The 24,433-nt window shown below is 45.0% G+C and overlaps 1 protein-coding gene across 3 annotated transcripts in view; it reads left to right on the top strand.

The window, feature by feature from the left end:
- LOC126248198 (retinol dehydrogenase 13-like) overlaps positions 1–24,433 on the top strand; it is a 104,669-nt gene that overhangs the window by 11,514 nt on the left and 68,722 nt on the right. Inside the window, exon 1 of one of the 3 annotated variants that reach the window (XM_049948994.1) lies at positions 96–217. The exons of 1 other annotated variant lie outside the window; for it this stretch is intronic. The gene's annotated coding sequence lies outside the window, so the exon portion shown is untranslated. Of the gene's footprint in view, positions 1–95; positions 218–11,041; positions 11,097–24,433 lie in introns of those variants that run through there. One more of the 3 variants, XM_049948997.1, reaches the window with a different exon arrangement.

Genomic DNA, 24,433 nt, shown 5'->3' with positions numbered 1-24,433 from the left:
GAAAATTTTGATAATTATGTGGTCACGAGAGCAGAAGATAACGGCCGCTACGTCTAAAGTGCGAATTGCCGTGAATTGTTCCGCAGTCTCTCTTAGGCATCTGACTCACACCTGTTGGCTACTCGGGTTGTGGAACCCTACGCCTGACAACCAGCGCTCCCTCCAGGAAAGTGATTCAGAATACGAAGTCAACAAACGGACCACTAGATAAATACGTGTAAGTATTAAAAGCTTTCCTTCGATAATACTGATTACTAATGCTTCGTCAGGGAGCCAGCTCCATTTCCCACCTATCTGTCCACTTCCGGGACGGAGCATTCACTGCATAGATTAGTTATCTATTCATTCTGCTCCCGTATTTATTTACAAATTATGAAGAGTGTTTAAAGAGAAAACAGAAGTATTTTAAGAGATGATAATTCTAGCACATCTAAAGGGAAGCTATGGGAAAATCTCTATGGACATCCTCAGCAACTCAAAGGTGAAGAAGTTAGTAAATCATGAAATCGTCACAGAAAGTGTTTTTTGGCAATTTCATATTACATAACATACTCAGATTGTCATCACTAGCTTCAATGAAATTTCCAGCTTTGTAGACAAATGCCGTATAACTAATCGGAGTTGCGCCCCAGAATTTTATTTAACAAGTAAATAAGCGTTTAAAAGATGACAAAAATCTTTTCACCTGTTTACTTCTGGTGAGTGCAAACTTCGATCCTACATGTCATAAATACACTGCTTGACAAAAATGAGTAGCACCTAAGAGACATGGTAGGACATTAACGTAACTTCGTACACGTACACAGCAGCGGCGGGTTTGTAAATGATTGGTGTTGCAGTTCTGTGTGACGGGTAGCACGGCATTAGAGTGCATTAGCTTTGTTGGTATTTAGTGTAGTTATCACATCTTGTAGGGTACACACTGAGATGGTAGAAGTCATGGGATAGCGATATGGCCGGCCGGTGTGGCCGAGCGGTTCTAGGCACTACAGTTTGGAACCGCGCGATCGCTACGGTCGCAGGTTCGAATCCTGCCTCGCGCGTGGGTGTGTGAGATGTCCTTAGGTTAGTTATGTTTAAGTAGTTCTAAGTTCTAGGGGACTGATGACCTCAGAAGTTAAGTCCCGTAGTGCTCAGAGCCATTTGAACCATTTTTGATAGCGATATGCACATATACAGATGGCGGTAATATCGCGTACAAAACGTATAAAAGGACAGTGCATTGGCGGAGCCGTCATTTGAACTCAGGTGATTCATCTGAAAAAGTTTACGACGTGATTATAGCTGCATGACGGGAATTAACAGACTTTGAACGCGGAATGGTAGTTGGAACTACACGCATGGGACATTCCATTTCGGAAATCGTCAGGGAATTCAGTATTCTGAGACCCACGTAGTCAAGAGTGTGTCGAGAATATCAAATTTCAGGCATTGCCTCTCAGTAGGGACAACGCTGTGGTCGACGGCCTTCACTTAATAAGCAAAAGCAGCGGTGTTTCCGTAGAGTTGTCAATGCTAGCAGACATGCAACAATGCGAGAAATAACTGCAGAAATAATGTGAACGTACGACGAACGTATCCGTTACGACAGTGCGGCGAAATATGGCGTTAATGGGCTACGGCAGCAGACGACCGACGCGAATGTTTGCTATAGTACAATAACACCTACAGCACCTGTTCTGTGCTCGTGACTGAATCGGTTGAACCCTAGACGGCTGGAAAACCGTGACCTGATCAGATGGGTCCCGATTTCAGATGGTAAGAACGGATGGTAGTCTTCGAGTGTATCGCAGATCCCATGAGACCATGGACCGAAGATGTTAAGAAGGCACTGTGCAAGCTCGTGGTGTCACCATAATGGTGTGGGCTGTGTTTACATGGCATGGACTGGGTCCCAACTGAACAGATCAATAACTAAAACGGTTATGTTCGGGTATTTGGAGACCATTTGCAGCCACTCATGTTCCCAAACAACGATAGAATTTTTATGGATGACAATGCGCCAGTGGGCATAATTGTTCGCGATTGGTCTGAAGAACATTCTGGACCCAGATCGACCGACATGAATTCCATCGAACATTTATGGGAGAAAATCGAGAGGTCAGTTCATGCACAAAGTCCTGCACAGGGAACACTTTCGCAATTATGCACGGCTGTAGAGGTAGCATGGCTCACTATTTCTTCTAGGGATTTCCAACGACATGTTGAGTCCCTAACACGTCGCGTTGCTGCACCACGCCGGGACCGAGTGGGGTAACACAGTGGTTAGCACACTGGACTCACATTCGGGAGAACAACAGTTCAAACCAGCTTTCGGCCATCTTGGTTTAGGTTTCACGTGATTTCCCTAAATCGCTTAAGGCAAATACCGGGTTGGTTCCTTAGAATGGGAGTGGCCGCTTTCCTTCTCCATCCTTCCCTAATCCAAGCTCGTGCTCTGTCTCTATTCACCTCATGGTCGATGGGACGTTGACGACTAGTCTCCGCCCCGGTCTTCTCCTGCACTACGCAGGGCAAAATAGGTCCAACACTATATTAGGAGGTGTCCCATAACTATTGTCACCTCAGTGTACGAGGGCCGTTAAGAACATCAAACGTCGAGTGATCACTCTGAAAGACACGGAGATGCCATGCACCCATTTGAGACAGCATTAGCCGTGCATGACTTAGTTTGCAAGGGTTTTCGTTGCGAGTCTGCACTTTGCCAGTTTGTCGAATAGAACTGCATGCAGATATATGGGGCATTAGGATGCGACCGTTACCTGAAATTGGACTGAAAGGAAACGAGAGGGCAAACATAGTTTTCGTCAAGGTTCTAATCGACCGCGTCTGACTACCACAAGGGAGGAACGCCACATTGTGCACCAAGCAATCGGTGGCTGCCAACCAAGATTAAGTAACGGACTCCCTGGGACATTTTATGTGATAACACACCATTGACTGGAGACTAGTCTTCGTGTGTTCCCTGCCGCCGTTGGATAAGCAGCTGCAGCAGCAAGTCGTATACTCCTAGCTCACTCATTTGTTACATTGTTTAATTCTTAATTTCTTTGCGTGTTTTTGGTACTTGCATTGTTTAATTCATACATTTCTGGCGTATTATAGTATTTGAGAGTTGTAGCATCGCGTTTTAGTACCTGAATAGTGTAAAATCGCGTAGTCTGCTTCCACCGCCGAGCAGTGTGTCAGCAGAGCGCAAGTAGCAGCATTACTGCATTTACTAGGCAATCTTGTATTTTAATAACCGTTTAAATTTTGTGTCGATTTGTTTGCGCTCTCTGTTGATTAGTTCAGACGTTCTTTGCATAACAGTTTTTAGCATGGATAGGGACTGCAACTGCTGTGTTCGGATGCAGGCTGAGTTGGCATCCCTTCGCTCCCAGCTTCAGGCAGCGTTGGCTTCGGTCACACAGCTTGAGGCTGTTGCCAATGGGCATCACTGTGGGGATCCGGATGGGGGTTTGTCGGGGACGGCCAGCTCGTCCCACGCATCCCCCGATCGGACTACGACTGTGGTTGCCCGGGATACTGCCCGCATTGAGGCTGATCCCTCACCTGTGGTAGAGTGGGAGGTCGTCTCAAGGTGTGGCAGGGGGCGAAAGACATTCCGGAGGGCTGAACGGAAGGCCTCTCCAGTTTGTCTGACGAACCGGTTTCAGGCTCTGTCTCAGGCTGATACTGACCTTCGGCCTGACATGGCTGCTTGTCCTGTTCCAGAGGTTGCCCCTCAGTCTGCAAGATCCGGGCGGTCGCAGAGGGTGGGCTTACTGGTAATTGGGAGCTCCAACGTCAGGCGCGTAATGGGGCCCCTTAGGGAAATGGCAGCAAGAGAGGGGAAGAAAACCAATGTGCACTCCGTGTGCATACCGGGGAGAGTCATTCCAGATGTGGAAAGGGTCCTTCCGGATGCCATGAAGGGTACAGGGTGCACCCATCTGCAGGTGGTCGCTCATGTCGGCACCAAAGATGTGTGTCGCTATGGATCGAAGGAAATCCTCTCTGGCTTCCGGCGGCTATCTGATTTGGTGAAGACTGCCGGTCTCGCTAGCGGGATGAAAGCAGAGCTCACCATCTGCAGCATCGTCGACAGGACTGACTGCGGACCTTTGGTACAGAGCCGAGTGGAGGGTCTGAATCAGAGGCTGAGACGGTTCTGCGACCGTGTGGGCTGCAGATTCCTCGACTTGCGCCATAGGGTGGTGGGGTTTCAGGTTCCGCTGGAAAGGTCAGGAGTCCACTACACGCAACAAGCGGCTACACGGGTAGCAGGGGTTGTGTGGCGTGGGCTGGGCGGTTTTTTAGGTTAGATGGCCTTGGGCAAATACAGAAAGGGCAACAGCCTCAACGAGTGCGGGGCAAAGTCAGGACATGCGGGGACCAAGCAGCAATCAGTATTGTAATTGTCAACTGTCGAAGCTGCGTTGGTAAAGTACCGGAACTTCAAGCGCTGATAGAAAGCACCGAAGCTGAAATCGTTATAGGTACAGAAAGCTGGCTGAAGCCAGAGATAAATTCTGCCGAAATTTTTACAAAGGTACAGACGATGTTTAGAAAGGATAGATTGCATGCAACCGGTGGTGGAGTGTTCGTCGCTGTTAGTAGTAGTTTATCCTGTAGTGAAGTAGAAGTGGATAGTTCCTGTGAATTATTATGGGTGGAGGTTACACTCAACAACCGAGCTAGGTTAATAATTGGCTCCTTTTACCGACCTCCCAACTCAGCAGCATTAGTGGCAGAACAACTGAGAGAAAATTTGGAATACATTTCACATAAATTTTCTCAGCATGTTATAGTCTTAGGTGGAGATTTCAATTTACCAGATATAGACTGGGACACTCAGATGTTTAGGACAGGTGGTAGGGACAGAGCATCGAGTGACATTATACTGAGTGCACTATCCGAAAATTACCTCGAGCAACTAAACAGAGAACCGACTCGTGGAGATAACATCTTGGACCTACTGATAACAAACAGACCCGAACTTTTCGACTCTGTATGTGCAGAACAGGGAATCAGTGATCATCAGGCCGTTGCAGCATCCCTGAATATGGAAGTTAATAGGAATATAAAAAAAGGAAGGAAGGTTTATCTGTTTAGCAAGAGTAATAGAAGGCAGATTTCAGACTACCTAACACATCAAAACGAAAATTTCTGTTCCGACACTGACAATGTTGAGTGTTTATGGAAAAAGTTCAAGGCAATCGTAAAATGCGTTTTAGACAGGTACGTGCCGAGTAAAACTGTGAGGGACGGGAAAAACCCACCGTGGTACAACAACAAAGTTAGGAAACTACTGCGAAAGCAAAGAGAGCTTCACTCCAAGTTTAAACGCAGCCAAAACCTCTCAGACAAACAGAGGCTAAACGATGTCAAAGTCAGCGTAAGGAGGGCTATGCGAGAAGCGTTCAGTGAATTCGAAAGTAAAATTCTATGTACCGACTTGACAGAAAATCCTAGGAAGTTCTGGTCTTACGTTAAATAAGTAAGTGGCTCGAAACAGTATATCCAGACACTCCGGGATGATGATGGCATTGAAACAGAGGATGACACGCGTAAAGCTGAAATACTAAACACCTTTTTCCAAAGCTGTTTCACAGAGGAAGACCGCACTGCAGTTCCTTCTCTAAATCCTCGCACAAACGAAAAAATGGCTGACATCGAAATAAGTGTCCAAGGAATAGAAAAGCAACTGGAATCACTCAACAGAGGAAAGTCCACTGGACCTGACGGGATACAAATTCGATTCTAAACAGAGTACGCGAAAGAACTTGCCCCCCTTCTAACAGCCGTGTACCGCAAGTCTTTAGAGGAACGGAGGGTTCCAAATGATTGGAAAAGGGCACAGGTAGTCCCAGTCTTCAAGAAGGGTCGTCGAGCAGATGCGCAAAACTATAGACCTATATCTCTGACGTCGATCTGTTGTAGAATTTTAGAACATGTTTTTTGCTCGAGTATCATGTCGTTTTTGGAAACCCAGAATCTACTCTGTAGGAATCAACATGGATTCCGGAAACAGCTATCGTGTGAGACCCAACTCGCTTTATTTGTTCATGAGACCCAGAAAATATTAGATACAGGCTCCCAGGTAGATTCTATTTTTCTTGACTTCCGGAAGGCGTTCGATACAGTTCCGCACTGTCGCCTGATAAACAAAGTAAGAGCCTATGGAATATCAGACGAGCTGTGTGGCTGGATTGAAGAGTTTTTAGCAAACAGAACACAGTATGTTGTTATCAATGGAGAGACGTCTACAGACGTTAAGGTAACCTCTGGCGTACCACAGGGGAGTGTTATGGGGCCATTGCTTTTCACAATATATATAAATGACCTAGCAGATAGTGTCGGAAGTTCCATGCGGCTTTTCGCGGATGATGCTGTAGTATACAGAGAAGTTGCAGCATTAGAAAATTGTAGCGAAATGCAGGAAGATCTGCAGCGGATAGGTACTTGGTGCAGGGAGTGGCAACTGTCCCTTAACATAGACAAATGTAATGTATTGCGAATACATAGAAAGAAGGATCCTTTATTGTATGATTATATGATAGCGGAACAAACACTGGTAGCAGTTGTTCTGTAAAATATCTGGGAGTATGCGTGCGGAACGATTTGAAGTGGAATGATCATATAAAATTAATTGTTGGTAAGGCGGGTACCAGGTTGAGATTCATTGGGAGAGTGCTTAGAAAATGTAGTCCATCAACAAAGGAGGTGGCTTACAAAACACTCGTTCGACCTATACTTGAGTATTGCTCATCAGTGTGGGATCCGTACCAGATCGGGTTGACGGAGGAGATAGAGAAGATCCAAAGAAGAGCGGCGCGTTTCGTCACAGGGTTATTTGGTAACCGTGATAGCGTTACGGAGATGTTTAATAAACTCAAGTGGCAGACTCTGCAAGAGAGGCGCTCTGCATCGCGGTGTATCTTGCTGTCCAGGTTTCGAGAGGGTGCGTTTCTGGATGAGGTATCGAATATATTGCTTCCCCCTACTTATACCTCCCGAGGAGATCACGAATGTAAAATTAGAGAGATTAGAGCGCACACGGATGCTTTCAGACAGTCGTTCTTCCCGCGAACCATACGCGACTGGAACAGGAAAGGGAGGTAATGACAGTGGCACGTACAGTGCCCTCCGCCACACACCGTTGGGTGGCTTGCGGAGTATAAATGTAGATGTAGATGTAGATGTAGACTAGCAGCAGCCGGATTGTGGAATTACCGACCCATGTCATGCCGCCGTTAACACCGGAACACGAACGTCTGCATTTGGAGTCATGCCACGACCAACTGATGAATGGCGTCACACTGTGTTCGGAGATAAATCGTGGCTCTGCACTATCCCACATGACCATCGTCGACGAGTAAGGTGGCGATATGGGGAGAGATCCCAGTCTTGCAGTGTTCTGGAGAGATACAGAGGTGTTGGTCCTCGCATCTTGGTGTGGGGAGCTATCGAGTATAACTTCAGGTCACAGCTGGTAATAACTGAGAGAACAACGATACGTCACGAGTATCCTGCTTCCTAATGTGTGTTCGCACATGCGACAGTACCATTGTGCCATCTGTCAACAGGACAATTCTCGCCCACACATGTATCATCTCTCTATGAACTGTCGGCATGGTCCTGAGCTATCCCATGGCCAGCAAGATCCGCTGATCTGTCGCCAATAGAACGTGCGGGACCAGGTTGCACGTCAGCTCTTCCCAGTGCCAGGACATCCATGTTCATGGTATCAAAGGCTATGTACAACATTTGTGGGCCAGCTGGCCTCCGAGGTGGATACAACGGGTTTATGACACCCTTTCCAATGGAATCAATTCATTTCTCCAGGCCAGGGGGAGCGGAGTGTCAAAGTGATTAGTGGGCTCATCAAGCCAAGTTCTTCATAAATGTGAGTCGAGTTTGTAATCGCTAAAACAACATCATATACCCTCTCAAGCCGCGTAGTTTCACTTCATTTCCTCCTCTTCTCCTGGGTACTTCAATATTTTTGTCAGGCAGTGTAATATCCTTGCACAGAAATGTCCGTGGGCCTGGTGAACACGTAAAGACCCGAAGTAGTTTTCCATGAGGTACTAGCCATGAGAAATATGGAGGTACTCCTTCTTGTTTCAGATGCAGTGCAGGCCTTATCATCAATTAAAGCGAGCCTGAAGGGCTCTGCATCATACGGCACCTGGTCAAAAGTAGCAGGACACTATTAGTGGATATTAATATGACGTGTGACCACTCGCTGCTTCTACGATGGCTTATATCTGCTGTCAACACTTTCATTCATGTGTCTGAATTTCTGTGGAAGAATAAGAGCCCATCCTTCCTCAAGAGCCGAAACCATAGGACACTGGGGTCTCGAGCAAAGTCGTCTTTCTAACTCATCTCAAAGGTCTTTCGTTGTGTTCAGGTCGGCACTGTGAGCAGAAAAGTCCTTATCAGGAATGTTATTGTCCACAAACCATTGCCTCACAGATGCTGCTTGATAAGAGAAAGCTTTGTCATGTTCATAGAAATGTCATCGTCTCCAAAATTTCCCTCCACTGTATGCAGTACATAAAAGTGTTCCTTCTGGATTTAGCGTACCCTTAAATGCAATAAGGGTTCCACACCGTAAGCATGAACAGCAACACCGTACTGTAATAAATACCACCTCCTCTGCATTTCACTGTTGGCGCTACACATGATGGCACATAACGCTTTCGAGACATTCGCCAAACCCAAATCCTTCCATCGGATTTCCACAGGGTATAACGTGGTTCATCACGACAAACCACTGGTTTTCCATCATGTCCAGTGACATCGCGCTTTACACCACTTGAAACGTAGCTTGCAGAAATGTATAGCTTATTAGGAGCTACTCGACGACTGTTCCACATTCTTTTTAAATCCTCATGCACCGCAAATGAGCTAGTCTGTTTACTGGTAACACTTTGAAACTCACGAGTGCTTCCTTCCACTGACTTAAAACGAATTTTTATAACCATTCTCCGCAATGCTCCCCGCTCCGTGTCCGTCAGTACGTGAGGTCTGGCTGTTGTTGGATTAGCTATAGTCGCACCTTCGCATTTACACTTAACAATCACATCACCAACAGTCGACTTGAGCAACTTTAGAGGAGTTGAAATATCGCTAATGGATTTGGTGCTAAGTGACACCCAATGAGTAATGCACGTTCGAAGTAAATGAGCTCTTCTGAAGGAGACATTTTTCTTTTACTACTTCTCTACTGATGCAATACTCCCCTCCCTTTTACACTCGTAAGTCCATCTCACGGAAGATCTAGTGGTCAGTTCCACATTACATAGTGATTCCCGGATGCTTTTGATCAGCAAGTGTATCCTGCAAGAACTGCAAATTCCATTTTCCATTAAGTTAGAGATGTATCTTGTTAACAGTTGAGAATAAAGTCTAATGTTTGGACCATTTGCCTTAGGAATGGACTACACAGATATATCTTGTGGTTTTGTGTTTACTTCTGAAGCATTGAGTGCAGTGGTGCAGTTAGATTGTGTACATCGACATAGTGAATGAAATATACAGAATAGGTCAAGTGCAATCAAATATTATTTGCAACACTCGATTAGTATGCTGTTTATTGGTCCCGAGTTCCACATTCTTCATTCTTTTATTTCCATCATCATAGGTGTCCACACACACACACACACACACACACACACACACACACACACACTGAGCAAGGTGGTGCAGTAAAAAAACTGTGTACTGAGTAGGACTCAAATGCGAACTGTTGACATTTACAGTATAGGCCCCTACCTGCTGAGATATTAAGTGGTTTGTGGGATTAAAGGGACCAGACTCCTACGGTCATCGGTCCGAGATATTAAGTCACAGCTTCAATCCACCTGTGGCTCCCTTCTACTTTCCGAATGGTTCAAATGGTTCTGAGCACTATGGGACTTAACATCTTAGGTCATCAGTCCCCTAGAACTTAGACCTACTTAAACTTTACTAACCTAAGGACATCACACACATACATGCCCGAGGCAAGATTCGAACCTGCGACCGTAGCAGTCCCGCGGTTCCGAATTGAAGCGCCTAGAACCGCACGGCCACCAAGACCGGCCTCTACTTTCCGAAGCCCGCATAAGTTCTGCTGTGTACATTGCTGTACTAGCACTCCTGAGAGAAAGGACATCGTTCAGAAGGGTGCAATGGGGTCGGATGGTTCAAGTGCCTATCTTTCTATCCTGTTGGAGATAGTGATGACAGTGCAGGTTGGTTAGTGGGGTAGCAGGTATGTAGAACCAGGTGGATGACAGTCGTAAAATCATAGAAGCAATGTGAAACCGTTCATTTATTTGTGCGTACAGTTTAACGCCGAAAACTTGCCTTGTTGTGGTCAGCACCCAAGGAAGCAGGCTGGCCCTGGATGGCGGGGAGTGCTTAGCTCAGCACGTGGTCCAGGTGTCGGCCAGCGTGCAAAGTGGTGATGTCAAGGAGGCAGTAGCAGGGGCGAAGTTACGTTGTCAGCATCTCGGTGAGTGTAATGCCTTGCCGGACACAGGCAAAAGGCCAGTACGCAGTGACAGCGAGCACCGTGGCGAGTCAGTCACACTGTATGGCTCAGATGCGCATGGCAATGTAAGTGGCACCCGAACGTGAGGTGAACCGATGACTCCAGTGTAGGATGCAGGGGCAGGGGTCCACAGTTGCAAGCCTGCAGCAGCAGACTGCACGTGCAGAACAGAGCCGTGCGCAGTGGCCTGGCACAAGCACTGCGGCCGCAGTGGACTAAAACAGCGACCCTGTGACGTCACCGCAGGGGCCGACCAGTGATGCACGGTGCTGCTGCTCAGCAGAGTCGCGCATAAGTCCTGGCCATATAGAACGCGGTCTGCCCGCGCAGTCTGTGACCTTGAGCGGCGGCGAACTGGCCGAGTCGTTGAAATGCTTGTTACTGCAACGTGTCGGTCACACAAAGGGCGTCTTGCCGCCACGTGCATCTGCCAGCAGCCGCGGGGCAGCGCCAGTCTGTCTCAAAATACAGATTCGCCGCCGCGGTCGGCGCCTGTGAGCGCCTGCACCCGCATTTTAGGCTGTGTTCACACACTGGCGGCTGAGCTAGCATCAGCGGGAGGCAGGTCTGTCTTATGGACGAACGTGCAGTGTACTCTGTGGAAATTTTTGTGTTAGCAGAAGAGCCAACACCGTGTTACGAGTGGAGGCCGAAATGCACGCGTTTTAGCTCACACAGGCTGGCGTGAGGAGGGAAGAACTATACTGACGTGAGGTCTGGAACATGACAAGGAATGAGAACTCAGAAAGCGAACGTAATTAGTTTGATACTTAACTTTAATCCATTAATGATAAACGTCGCTCTTGACGGTACATGATTCACAATATTATCTGTTCAGAATACATTCTTGAAGATAGTAATTATAGTAACTGAATATGGCGCCTTCCTAGGTCGTAGCAAATGACGTAACTGAAGGCTATGCTAAACTGTCGTCTCTGCAAATGAGAGCGTATGTAGACAGTGAACCATCGCTAGCAAAGTCGGCTGTACAACTGGGGCGAGTGCTAGGGAGTCTCTCTAGACTAGACCTGCCGTGTGGCGACGCTCTGTCTGCAATCACTGATAGTGGGGACACGCGGGTCCGACGTATACCAACGGACCGCGGCCGATTTAAAGGCTACCACCTAGCAAGTGTGGTGTCTGGCGGTGCCACCACAGAAATCATGCAAACAGAAAAACTCATCCAACAGGTGAAGAAATACAACTTCTTGTACGATACGGGGTGGCCGTGCGGTTCTAGGCGCTTCAGTCTGGAACCGCGGGACTGCTACGGTCGCAGGTTCGAATCCTGCCTCGGGCATGGATGTGTGTGATGTCCTTAGGTTAGTTAGGTTTAAGTAGTTCTAAGTTCTAGGGGACTGATGACCTAAGATGTTAAAAAGCCCGCATCTCGTGGTCGTGCGGTAGCGTTCTTGCTTCCCACGCCCGGGTTCCCGGGTTCGATTCCCGGCGGGGTCAAGGATTTTCTCTGCCTCGTGATGGCTGGGTGTTGTGTGCTGTCCTTAGGTTAGTTAGGTTTAAGTAGTTCTAAGTTCTAGGGGACTTATGACCACAGCAGTTGAGTCCCATAGTGCTCAGAGCCATTTGAACCATTTTTTAAGATGTTAAGTCCCATAGTGCTCAGAGCCATTTTTTGTACGATACAGGCGAGGCAGATAATAAGAACGTTTTGAGGTAGGCCGATGCATGGAAGGATATATAGCTGCTGAACTGTTTCAAAATGGCAAGTAGTTCTCAAAAATTTTAATTTTCGCTCATCCAATATGTTACGTAAAATGAAGGACAGTACAGTAACAAGTACTGGAAATCGGCTAGAGGATATTACATATTAAAGCATGTGAAATATATATTACAGGAAGTATGTAAGCAACCATGGGATCAAAATAGAAAGTAACATGTATAAAATCGAACTCCATGTAAGCCAATTATATGTCTCATTTAAACGAATATTAATTGTCAAGCCTCACATGGTTTGCTGATGTCGGAATGAATTATTTCCATACTTTCTTCTAACACTGATAGTTGAAGATGTTACTTCATACAATTGTTTTGTAATACAATTTAAAGCTATACCTCCATTCTTGTGAGAAATTGTATACTTAACATTTGCAGTCAGTCAAGAGTTTTCCTACTCCTTAAAACTGAACAAAGCCCGAAGGTCGAATGGCTCAAAAATGGTTCAAATGGTTCTGAGCACTATGCGACTTAACTTCTGAGGTCATCAGTCGCCTACAACTTAGAACTAATTAAACCTAACTAACCTAAGTACAGCACACACATCCACGCCCGAGGCAGGATCGAACCTGTGACCGTAGCTGTCTTTCGGCTCCAGACTGTAGCGCCTAGAACCGCACGGCCACTCCGGTCCAATGGCCTCCCTGTCAAATTCCATATTGCTGCTGTGTTAGCTCCTCCGTTACCTACAATCTATTGTAGATCCCTCGAACAAAAAACACACGCAGTAGTTGGAAGGAAGCGTAGGTAAGATCCATCTACAGGTGGGATAGCAGAAGAGATCCACAAAATTACCGTTCAACATCTTACACATAAATTTGTTGCAGTATCTTAGAACACACTCTGAGCTCAAACATTATGAGGTATCTCCTCCATACCAGCCAGCATGGATTTCGAAAACATCGACCACACGAAACCCAACTCACACTTTTCTCACTTGACACATTGAAATATTTGTATCAAGGCAGTTATGTAGATGCAGTATTTCTTGATTTCCGAAAAGCGTTTGACTCAGTGCCACATTTACGCTTATTGTCAAATATACGATCATATGGGGTATGAAGCGAAATGTGTGACTGGACTAAGGATTTTTTGGTAGGAGGATGCAGCAGGTTATCTAGGATGAAGGGTTATTGACGGATGTTGACTTAACTGCGGGTACACCCCAGAAAGTGTGCCGGCCGGGATGGCCGAGCGGTTCTAGGTGCTACAGTCTGGAACCGCGCGACCGCTACGGTCGCAGGTTCGAATCCTGCCTCGGGCATGGATGTGTGTGATGTCCTTAGGTTAGTTAGGTTTAAGTAGTTCTAAGTTCTAGGGGACTGATGACCTCAGAAGTTAAGTACCACAGTGCTCAGAGCCATTTTGAACCAGAAAGTGTGTTGAGACAAGTGTGTTGAGATCCTTGCTGTTCGTGTTGTGTATTTATGGCCTTACGGTCAACAATAATAGTAACCACAGATTTTTGCTGGTCATGTAATTATTTGTTGCGAAGTTCTGCCTGAAAGAAACTACAGAAATATTCAATCAGGTATTTCTGAGATTTCAGTGTTGTGCACACATAGACAACAAACCTCAAATGTTCAGAAATGTAAAATTTTGTCCTTCACAAAATGAAAAAACTTTGCATCTTATGACTGGACTACCATCGAGTCACAGCTGGAATCAGCCAACTCGTAGCAATACCTGGGTATAGCATTTTGTAGAGATATGAAATGGAATGATCCCATAGGCTCAGTCATGGGTAAAGCAGGCGGCAGATTTCAGTTTATTGGTACAATACTGGGGAAATTCAGTCAGTATACGAAGAAGATAGCTTACAAATCACCCGTGTAATCTATTCCAGAAGCCTGCCCAAGTGTGTGTAACTTGTACCAAATAGGACTGACTATGGATATTGAATGTATACAGAGAAGGGCACCGATTTGTCTCACCCATGGGAGAGAGTCAAAGAGATGCCGAAGAAACTGAACTGGCAGACACCTGAAGATTGATGTAAACTATACCGAGAAATCCTGCTCACAGAGTTTCAAGAACCGGTTTTAAATGACGACTCTTGGAATATAATAGAACCACCTACATATGGCTCCCATGGGGATCGTTAGGACAAGATCAGATTAATTACAGCACACATTTAAACAGTCATTCTTCTCGCGCTCCATACGTGAATGGAACAGAAAAAGGACCCAATTATTGGTACAATGGGACGTACCATCTACCACACACCTCACAGTGGTTTGCAGAGTATAGATGTAGATGTAGAATTATGTATGGCTACATAAAAAATAAATTAGATCTTAGATACAGTTTCGCAGAGGTGTTGCTTGGTTCTCTTTCCTTCAAAGGTATTCATTTATTGAAATGTAATACGAGACTGTAGTAGCCAATATAACTTCTTTATTGAAAGTGCGGTATAGCTAGCACTGCTGTCAACTGCGTTGTGACATAGAGAGAATGTCTCCGTGGCTACGACAGACCCAGCTTGATGAGTGCTGAGACAGTTCAGATAATTTCTTATGTGGTTGTAAAACATACCATATTTTGACGCATGCTTGCTTTACTTCTTGAAAATTATATAATGTTCTACCTGAAGTGAAAATGCAACTTTTCTGCTTATGTTAATATTTTCCAGGTATGTGGAAAAACACCATTAACAACAGCAAACATGATAAATAAACGACTTTCTTGCTTTAGTGTTATGGCTAATTTCGCGTCAGGTGTTACTGGATACAAATAGCTATTTGATGAATTCTTTCCCAGCCCGCATCTCGTGGTCGTGCGGTAGCGTTCTCGCTTCCCACGCCCGGGTTCCCGGGTTCGATTCCCGGCGGGGTCAGGGATTTTCTCTGCCTCGTGATGGCTGGGTGTTGTGTGCTGTCCTTAGGTTAGTTAGGTTTAAGTAGTTCTAAGTTCTAGGGGACTTATGACCACAGCAGTTGAGTCCCATAGTGCTCAGAGCCATTTTTTGAATTCTTTCCCAAAGCTTGTTTAACCAGATCTAGGAAATAATTGAACCGGGAAATACTTAACCTGAAGAACCCACGGAACTTGGCCTTTGCTTAAGGAGTGTCGTAAACGGAATTTTTGTCAGGCCTTGTCTTAAAGATGGGATATGTTTCAACTTTTCAATTGTCCAACTGTTGGTGCAAAATGTCTTCTTCTTCCTCATTTTCTTCTAGCAATAAGTTCAATAATAATTCACGATCACTAATCTGAAAAAGGTTTGTATATTTCCACGAAGTGTTCACGATTGAGCCGTCCTCTGTGGCCGAGCGGTTCTAGGCGCTTCAGTCCAGAACCACGCGGCTGCTATGGTCGCAGGTTCGAATCCTGCCTCGGGCATGGATATGTGTGATGTCCTTAGGTTAGTTAGGTTTAAGTAGTTCGAAGTCTAGGGGACTGATGACCTCAGATGTTAAGTCCCATAGTCCTCAGAGCCATTTGAATTTGTTCACGATTGCGTTGCAGGCTTGGTACTTGCCCGTGGGTTCGCAGCAACATATCGCTCAAAACGAACGACCCTTAAAGAAGCTAGCGACCACATTTTTCATTGCAGACCGTTCAAAATTTATGCTTTATGGTACTTTGAAAATAGATATCACAATAACTACAACCAATAACAACAAAATAGGCACTTCATCATCAAGCTATAATACGAAACATCAACTTTTTGTGCCAATTAGTTTCCTCTGAAACGAATGAGAAGTATTTTATAGTGAAGGTAGAACACAAAACCGAAAGAAGTGGTCTTTAATTTTATAAAAGGAAAGGACAATCTCCGGCCGTAAAACTAACTCCAGGGGTTGACGTAGCTACGCTCCATTTACATACAGTATTTTTTACAGCAAGAAATTCGGAAGACTTACTTTATTCGTGTGCTGCTATCTGCCGCTCTGTGGGAACCACTTCCTGTGTGGCGTACCTCTCCGCTGGAAGTCGCCGCTGGCGGCCGTTGTGACCGAGCGGTTCTAGCCGCTTCAGCCTGGTACTGCGCGACCGCTACGGTCGCAGGTTCGAATCCTGCCTCGGGCATGGACATGTGTGATGTCTTTAGGTTAGTTACGTTTAAGTAGTTCTGAGTCTAGGGGACTGCTGACCTCAGAAGTTAAGTCCCATAGTGCTCAGAGCCATATGAACCATTTGAAGTCGCTGCCTTTCGCGCTGCCAGACCGCCGGGCCTGTAGAGGCGCAGACCGCATTAATCCGGACTGAGCGAGCCTGTGACGTCACCACACGCGCGGAGCAGTGCTGCGCGCAAGCACTCATATGCCGCGGCCTACATGCTGTTGGCAGCACCGACAGCCGTTGTGTGCTAAGGTCTATGAACGGCGGATACAGCAGTGCTTAGTGGAGTGGTACGACTTCTCCATTTTTTCGTAACGCAGTAAATCAGTGTAGAATCTAAACGTGGGCTGCAAAAGGAGGAGAGAATGTCGAGAAAAAGTAAAGTAAAAGAAAAAAACAATCAGTCGTGAATATAGAACAACAGCTTGAAACGAATCTTTAAAGTTCAGTTTGAACGATATTTAAGCCTATTGTGGACAGCGATGGTTGAAACGTTAATTCTGTTTGCTGCTCACTGTGCAGTTAAATATACGTTTATGCTAAAGGTTCAAGTGGCACTTCGCACATTTCTCGCTATTATGAGTGTTTGATAAACGAGGCTCTTGTGTGGACGAGAAACGCCTTCCTAAACCTGCTCAGGAGATAACTGTTGAAAAATGAGTGGCTATGTGTGCTCGAGGCAAGGTCGTACTTAACAGTAGGAGATGAAGGTTTTTTGGATCTTGTTCAGATATTAGTCAACACTGGAGCGCCTTACGGAAAAGTATACACAAAAGCTATTATATCTTATCCCACAACCGTGTTGCGGTACATGGCACAAAGTGCTAAAAAGCTAAAAAACACTACTGGCTCTGAGCACTATGGGACTTAACATCTATGGTCATCAGTCCCCTAGAACTTAGAACTACTTAAACCTAACTAACCTAAGGACATCACACAACACCCAGTCATCACGAGGCAGAGAAAATCCCTGACCCCGCCGGGAATCGAACTCGGGAACCCGGGCGCGGGAAGCAAGAACGCTACCGACACTACTGGCCATTAAAATTGCTACACCGAGAAGAAATGCAGATGATAAACGGATATTCGTTGCACAAATATATTATACTAGAACTGACATGAGATTACATTTTCACGCAATTTGGGTGCATAGATCCTGAGAAATCAGTACCCAGAACAACCACCTCTGGCCGTAATAACGGCCTTCATACGCCTGGGCATTGAGTCAAACAGAGCTTGGATGGCGTGTACAAGTAAAGCTTCCCATGCAGCTTCAACATGATACCACAGTTCGTCAAGAATAGTGACTGGCTTATTGTGACGAGCCAGTTGCTCTGCCACCATTGACCTGACGTTTTCAATTGGTGAGAGATCTGGAGAATGTGCTGGCCAGGGCAGCAGTCGAACATTTTCTGTATCCAGAAAGGCCCGTACAGGACCTGCAATCTGCGGTGGTGCATTATCCTGCTGAAATGTAGGGTTTCGCAGGGATCGAATAAGAGTAGAGCCACGGGTCGTAACACATCTGAAATGTAACGTCCACTGTTCAAAGTGCCGTCAGTGCGAACACGAGGTGACCGAGACGTGTAACTAATGGCACCCCATACCATCACGCCGAGTGATATGCCTGTATGGCGATGACGAATACGCGCTTCCAATGTGCGTTCACCGCGATGTCGCCAAATACGGATGCGACCATCATGATGCTGTAACCAGAACCTGGATTCATCCGAAAAAAATGACGTTTTGCCTTTCGTGCACCCAGGTTCGTCGTTGAGTACACCATCGCAGGCGCTCCTGTGTGTGATGCAGCCTCAAGGGTAACCGCAGCCATGGTCTCCGAGCTGATAGTCTATGCTGCTGCAAACGTCGTCGAACTGTTCGTGCATATGGTTGTTGTCTTGCAAACGTCCCCATCTGTTGACTCAGGGATCGAGACGTGGCTGCACGATCCGTTACGGCCATGCGGAGAAGATGCCTGTTATCTCGAATGCTAGTGATACGAGGCCGTTGGGATCCAGCACGGCGTTCCGTATTACCCTCCTGAACCCACCAATTCCATATTCTGCTAACAGTCATTTGATCTCGACCAACGCGAGCAGCAGTGTCGCAATACGATATACCGCAATCACGGTAGGCTACAATCCGACCTTTATCAAAGTCGGAAACGTGATGGTACGCATTTCTCGTCCTTACACGAGGCATCACAACAACGTTTCACCAGGCAACGCCGGTCAACTGCTGTTTGTGTATGAGAAATCGGTTGGAAACATTCCTCATGTCAGCACGTTGTAGGTGTCGCCACCGGCGCCAACCTTGTGTGAATGCTCTGAAAGGCTAATCACTTGCGTATCACAGCATCTTCCTCCTGTCGGTTAAATTTCGTGTCTGTAGCACGTCATCTTCGTGGTGTAGCAATTTTAATGGCCAGTAGTGGATATACTTGTGCCTGAGGAAACTGCTTACATGATAGAAAGTGAATGCTCAGCAACTACAGACATGTGGACATGTAGCGCGCGAAGAAACATTACCTGAACGTGTACTGTCTCCTGTTTTGTTAACTGGACTCGTACTTCGATTACAACCCAGTTGCGATAACATTCCAGGCGAATTGTTAAGACGGTTTATGTCTCTTGGTATCCACAATACTGCTTTGAAAGACTTGAGTTTTACGACTGATCAGGATGCCAACCTTATCGCTGTTCTGCCTGATTATTCACGATTGAATTGTTCCTGCCACGTGCTAAATCAGTGCTACGCAATGCTTTTAATGCGCAGTATCTATGCGTCAATTGTCAACAAGTTCATGGTCTTTTAACTGCAGCGAAAGAACTGATCATTTCCGCAAAAAAAAGTGACCTTCGTCAATGCTCTAGATAGATCACTGTAACAGTCCAACAATATTCGCTGGAATACGCAGTTGACAATGTTACAATCGGCAGAAAGCCAGTATTCGGCCTTGTGCTAAAATCTCTCTGAGAAGCAAGAAATAGCTCGAGTTGAAGGAATTGTTATCATGCTGAAGAAATGGTTCAAATGGCTCTGAGCACTATGGGACTTAACATCTGAGGTCATCAGTCCCCTAGAACTTAGTACTACTTAAACCTAAGTAACCTAAGGACATCACACACATCCATGCCCGAGGCAGGATTCGAACCTGCGACCGTAGCGGTCGCGTGGCTCCAAACTGAAGCGCCTAGAACCGTGCTGATGAAAGAAATAATTTATGTTCTCATGGTATGTATGGTACTTTATTACTGTGATTCTTATTCATTATCATTTTATAGGGAGCCTTTTAAGATGTGAGAGTTTCTGCAGCCCTTCAAGGAACCGTCCAAGAAATCACAAGTGGAGAAATCACCGACAATGTACTTTCTGTTTGCATGGAAGAGGACACGACCTCGCCATTTGAATTACGCACCTCACGACCGAGAAACCTCTGAAATAAGGCTTTAACGTAAACGCCTCAACTGTCCAGAGATAACAGGAGGTAGAAACCTTTCTCCGCCGGCCGGAGTGGCCGTGCGGTTCTAGGCGCTACAGTCTGGATCCGAGCGACCGCTACGGTCGCAGGTTCGAATCCTGCCTCGGGCATGGATGTGTGTGATGTCCTTAGGTTAGTTAGGTTTAATTAGTTCTAAGTACTAGGTGACTGATGACCTCAGAAGTTAAGTCGCATAGAGCTCAGAGTCATTTGAACCAAACCTTTCTCCGGCCACCATTTCGTCATTTAAAAATGATAAATCCATGGAGAAGAAATAAAAACTTTGAGGTTCGCCGATGACATTGTAATTCTGTCAGAGACAACAAAGGACTTGGAAGAGCAGTTGAATGGAATGGATAGCGTCTTGAAAGGAGGATATAAGATGAACATCAACAAAAGCAAAACGAGGATAATGGAATGTAGTCGAATTAAGTCGGGTGATGCTGAGGGAATTAGATTAGGAAATGAGACACTTAAAGTAGTAAAGGAGTTTCGCTATTTGGGGAGCAAAATAACTGATGATGGTCGAAGTAGAGAGGATATAAAATGTAGACTGGCAATGGCAAGGAAAGCGTTTCTGAAGAAGAGAAATTTGTTAACATCGAGTATAGATTTAAGTGTCAGGAAGTCATTTCTGAAAGTATTTGTATGGAGTGTAGCCACGTATGGAAGTGATACATGGACGATAAATAGTTTGGACAAGAAGAGAATAGAAGCTTTCGAAATGTGGTGCTACAGAAGAATGCTGAAGATTAGATGGGTAGATCACATAACTAATGAGGAAGTATTGAATAGGATTGGGGAGAAGAGAAGTTTGTGGCACAGCTTGACCAGAAGAAGGGATCGGTTGGTAGGACATGTTCTGAGGCATCAAGGGATCTCAAATTTAGTATTGGAGGGCAGTGTGGATGGTAAAAATCGTAGAGGGAGACCAAGAGATGAATACACTAAGCAGATTCAGAAGGATGTAGGTTGCAGTAGGTACTGGGAGATGAAGAAGCTTGCACAGGATAGAGTAGCATGGAGAGCTGCATCAAACCAGTCTCAGGACTGAAGACCACAACAACAAACAACAACAACAACAACTGAAGATAAGAGCATGTGAAGTCATGGCCAAAGTAAGACGTACAATCCATTTATTGTTATGTTCATAGCACCCCGCTGGTCATTTCCAAATGGAACTGCCGACTCTCAGTCGAAACCAAAGTCGGTCACAGGGTCGTGTATAGGCCTCTTCTAAAGAATAGCCGAATGTATGAGAATACTTTGTCAGACTGTCCAATCGTATTTGTGAGCGGTATTTGAAAAGCCCCAAAATAGAGTGAAATAATTCAAATGCCCTCGAAAACAGAACATTTTTTTTCAATAATCTTTCATATTCAGAGCAGGGCTCACATTGGCGCGGATTTGCAAAACGATATATTAAAAAGTTTTTACATTGCTCCAATCAGGTAAAAAGAATTATGGCGAAAGAGGCATGTACGAGCTACGAAGAGGCAATTCTTGATCAAAATTCCACAAAAGCTTCACTTCTAGCGAAAGTAACGGTTCAAATGGCTCTAAGCACTATGGGACTTAGAACTACTTAAACCTAACTAACGTAAGGACATCACACATATCCATGCCCGAAGCAGGATTCGAATCTGCAACCGTAACAGCAGCGTGGTTCCGGACTGAAGCGCCTAGAACCGCTCGGCCACAGCGGCCGGCAGCGAAAGTAAGAAAGTGTGTTTTGTGGGCAGATGTCGATGACTGTCTTACTCCAATAAATGAGTTGGGGAGACATTTAAATCAAAACTGCACAATGAGAGAAAGTGCGGCTTCTTACTGGAAAACGAGTGGGTTAAGTATTTGACTCTCCAGAAGACCGCCAGAAAAATATTGTGTATACAAGCACCTTGCTATTCTTCAGAAATAAATTTTAGTTTTGCCGGTTTCGTTCTCAACGCATGTCGGTCACTTTCACACCTGGATAATGTTGTTGTTCTTCTTTTATTCAGAGTTATTCTGTCAGAGACAAAGAGTGAAAAAGTATGCTGAAACTGTTTTGCGCATTAAGTTTCGTTTTCCGTTGTTTGTAGCGGTGAGAAAGTTTTCGTTAATTGCACAGATGTTGCGTATGTATAATTTACATACATTGTTTTTTAAATTAATTTTGATTTTTTGGAATGAAATGAAACTCAGTTTATTTCCAAATTAGTACTGAACAACAGGGCCAATACTGGCAGCTGTATCTTAGACTCAGCTTACCGTGTTTTAAACTTATTTAAGAAAAAAGGATATCATTTTACCCACAAGTGTTCTGATCGAATAACCTGTTTCGCCTGTAATGAGTCATCGTTGGAACTAAAAATCCAGTATCTTGTTACGAAAGTAACACATGAAGTCGTCTTCAAACAAACACTCGCCATCGTCGTTCAGCATACAGCTAACAAATGCGAGCGAGATGTCTATGAATAAAAGAATTTCTCAGCGAAGGTGACGGTGGGAGTAGGGTGACCAGATGCAATTGTTTAAAAAGGAGGACAAACAGCTTCAAAAAGGAGGACAAAGGAAGAAGAAAGAGAACACATCAAACGGGTCAACTGCAGATGAGATTCCACCCTTCAGCTGACGGTTAATCTGTCGAGTTATTTCTCACATTTATTGGCCACTGAGACGAACGTTCCAGATCCACATATCTTACATTCCGCTTCAAATTCATTTCTCCCTTTCTTGAAAGCCGGATATTTGCAGGAAAGGACATCAGAAAATGTACACTTTCGTTTAGGCATAGCCAAATATTTTACGTAACTCACTCGGTTAAAAATTACACGCACAAATCACACGTGCACTACAGGAAGCCAAGCCAATACAAAGCGAAGATACGAAGCGAAAATTTTTAACAGTCGATATTTGCGTTCGCTTACAGGTCGACCAACGATAACATCGACGATCCTAGTGCCACCTACCAACACCACAGTCTAACATAACAGTCGCGACACTCACTGCTGTAAACGTTGTTACCGTTTGACAGATGGAGCGACACTAGCGCTCCAAGCGGCGAGTAAGATGAACGTCAGACGAGTCGTAAGCATATATGTTTCTAGAAATGATTGTAAAATAAGCGCAAGTATGGACAAAAACCATGAATTGAGTGGCAAGCTACAACACATTCGTGAAGAAACATTTGTGACGTTGGATAGAATTGCACCTTACCTCGCTGGTATCAAAAGAATATAAACATACAGATTCACACGTAAGAAGCACAGACATGTACCTCTACATGCAAAAGCGATCGACAGCTCATTTATCGTTCTGTAGGCCTACTATGTTTGTCATTGTTGCCACAAGTACGGCCTTCATCGTTATATTATTCTAAGTGGGACAAGCGACTGAAAAATACTGGGAGAAATATGTTGAAAACATTATAATGAGCTGATTACACTACATTTCACTCAAAACCAAATATTTGAATAATTTTCAAACGATCTGTCAGTTAACAAGGTGCTAACAAAATGTCGTCATAGGAAGGAAGCAAGGAAAATTAAGTGACTAAAAACAGAAGTGAATGAAATACACACCAAAGAAATCAGCAGCCCAAATGAGCTAACTTCTTCAATTTCTTATTTGCTTTCTTGTTGTTAGAAACTATGTCTTGATACCAGTAAATATCGGGATCCTACAGTCTTCAACATTCGTTTGTCCTTTTCACTTGATCCTTCTGATACAGTTTCTGTAGCTGTCTGTAGGCACTTTCCTTGTCCCGTAATAGTTTTGCTCGAAGTCTAGCGATCTGCACATTCTGACAGTTCACACGCTTTTGTAAGACACGAATAACTGCACTTAATCTAACCACTTCATCGTCAAAACAGTGCTGTGTTGCAGATTCACACAAATCTGGTACTGATACACGGAGAGTTGAACTGGCTGCTTCTGTGTCATAGGACTGCTTTATAACGTTAGATGGATTGTTGAATCTTTGTGGCAGTTTCCTTTTCATCGACATTTGAGGTGGCTTACTTGGGATGTCAAACAGTGTGGGTACTACATTCCACACGAGTTTATTATTGTCTGCGTTCATGAATTGGTTTTGTTCGAAATGTAGCGAACAAAACCTAATATTATTAAACAGGTAAACTGGATCTTTTTTCATAAGGTCTTCCCGCTGCTATTAACTAGCCATTTTCTCCTCCTAAAACGAAACATTAATCATTAATACACATGTAGTTTGCAAGTGAATCCTGACGATACAGTTTATTAACACGATGGTATATACCTCTCAGGATCCTTAGGAAACCTAAAAAAGACAGCTGCGGTGTCTTCTTCCTGTTGTTCCTGCAATTTATTGCGCTACAAACGCTCCCGCTTGTAAAAACCATTGTAGAAATCAAAATAAACAACCACTATTCGCTTTCACGATCGCGCCGAACTCTCAGTTTAACCTACTGGCCACATGGGGCGCTGCTAGCGAGGTAGGCAACAAAATCGAGGCGAAGTGTCGCGACTGTTACGTTAGACTGTGCTAACACCGCCTTCGTGCGTGTTTATCATGAAGGCTGTGCCAATAGTTAAAGTATTTAAGAAAAGAGCAATAGAACGGGACGAATTATAAACTGAACTGTATTACGCTCAACTTT

Source organism: Schistocerca nitens, chromosome 3 (assembly GCF_023898315.1).
Source record: "Schistocerca nitens isolate TAMUIC-IGC-003100 chromosome 3, iqSchNite1.1, whole genome shotgun sequence".
Lineage (NCBI taxonomy): Eukaryota > Metazoa > Arthropoda > Insecta > Orthoptera > Acrididae > Schistocerca > Schistocerca nitens.
Note: the sequence above shows the minus strand (reverse complement) of the source record. Positions and strands in the feature narration are given on the sequence as shown.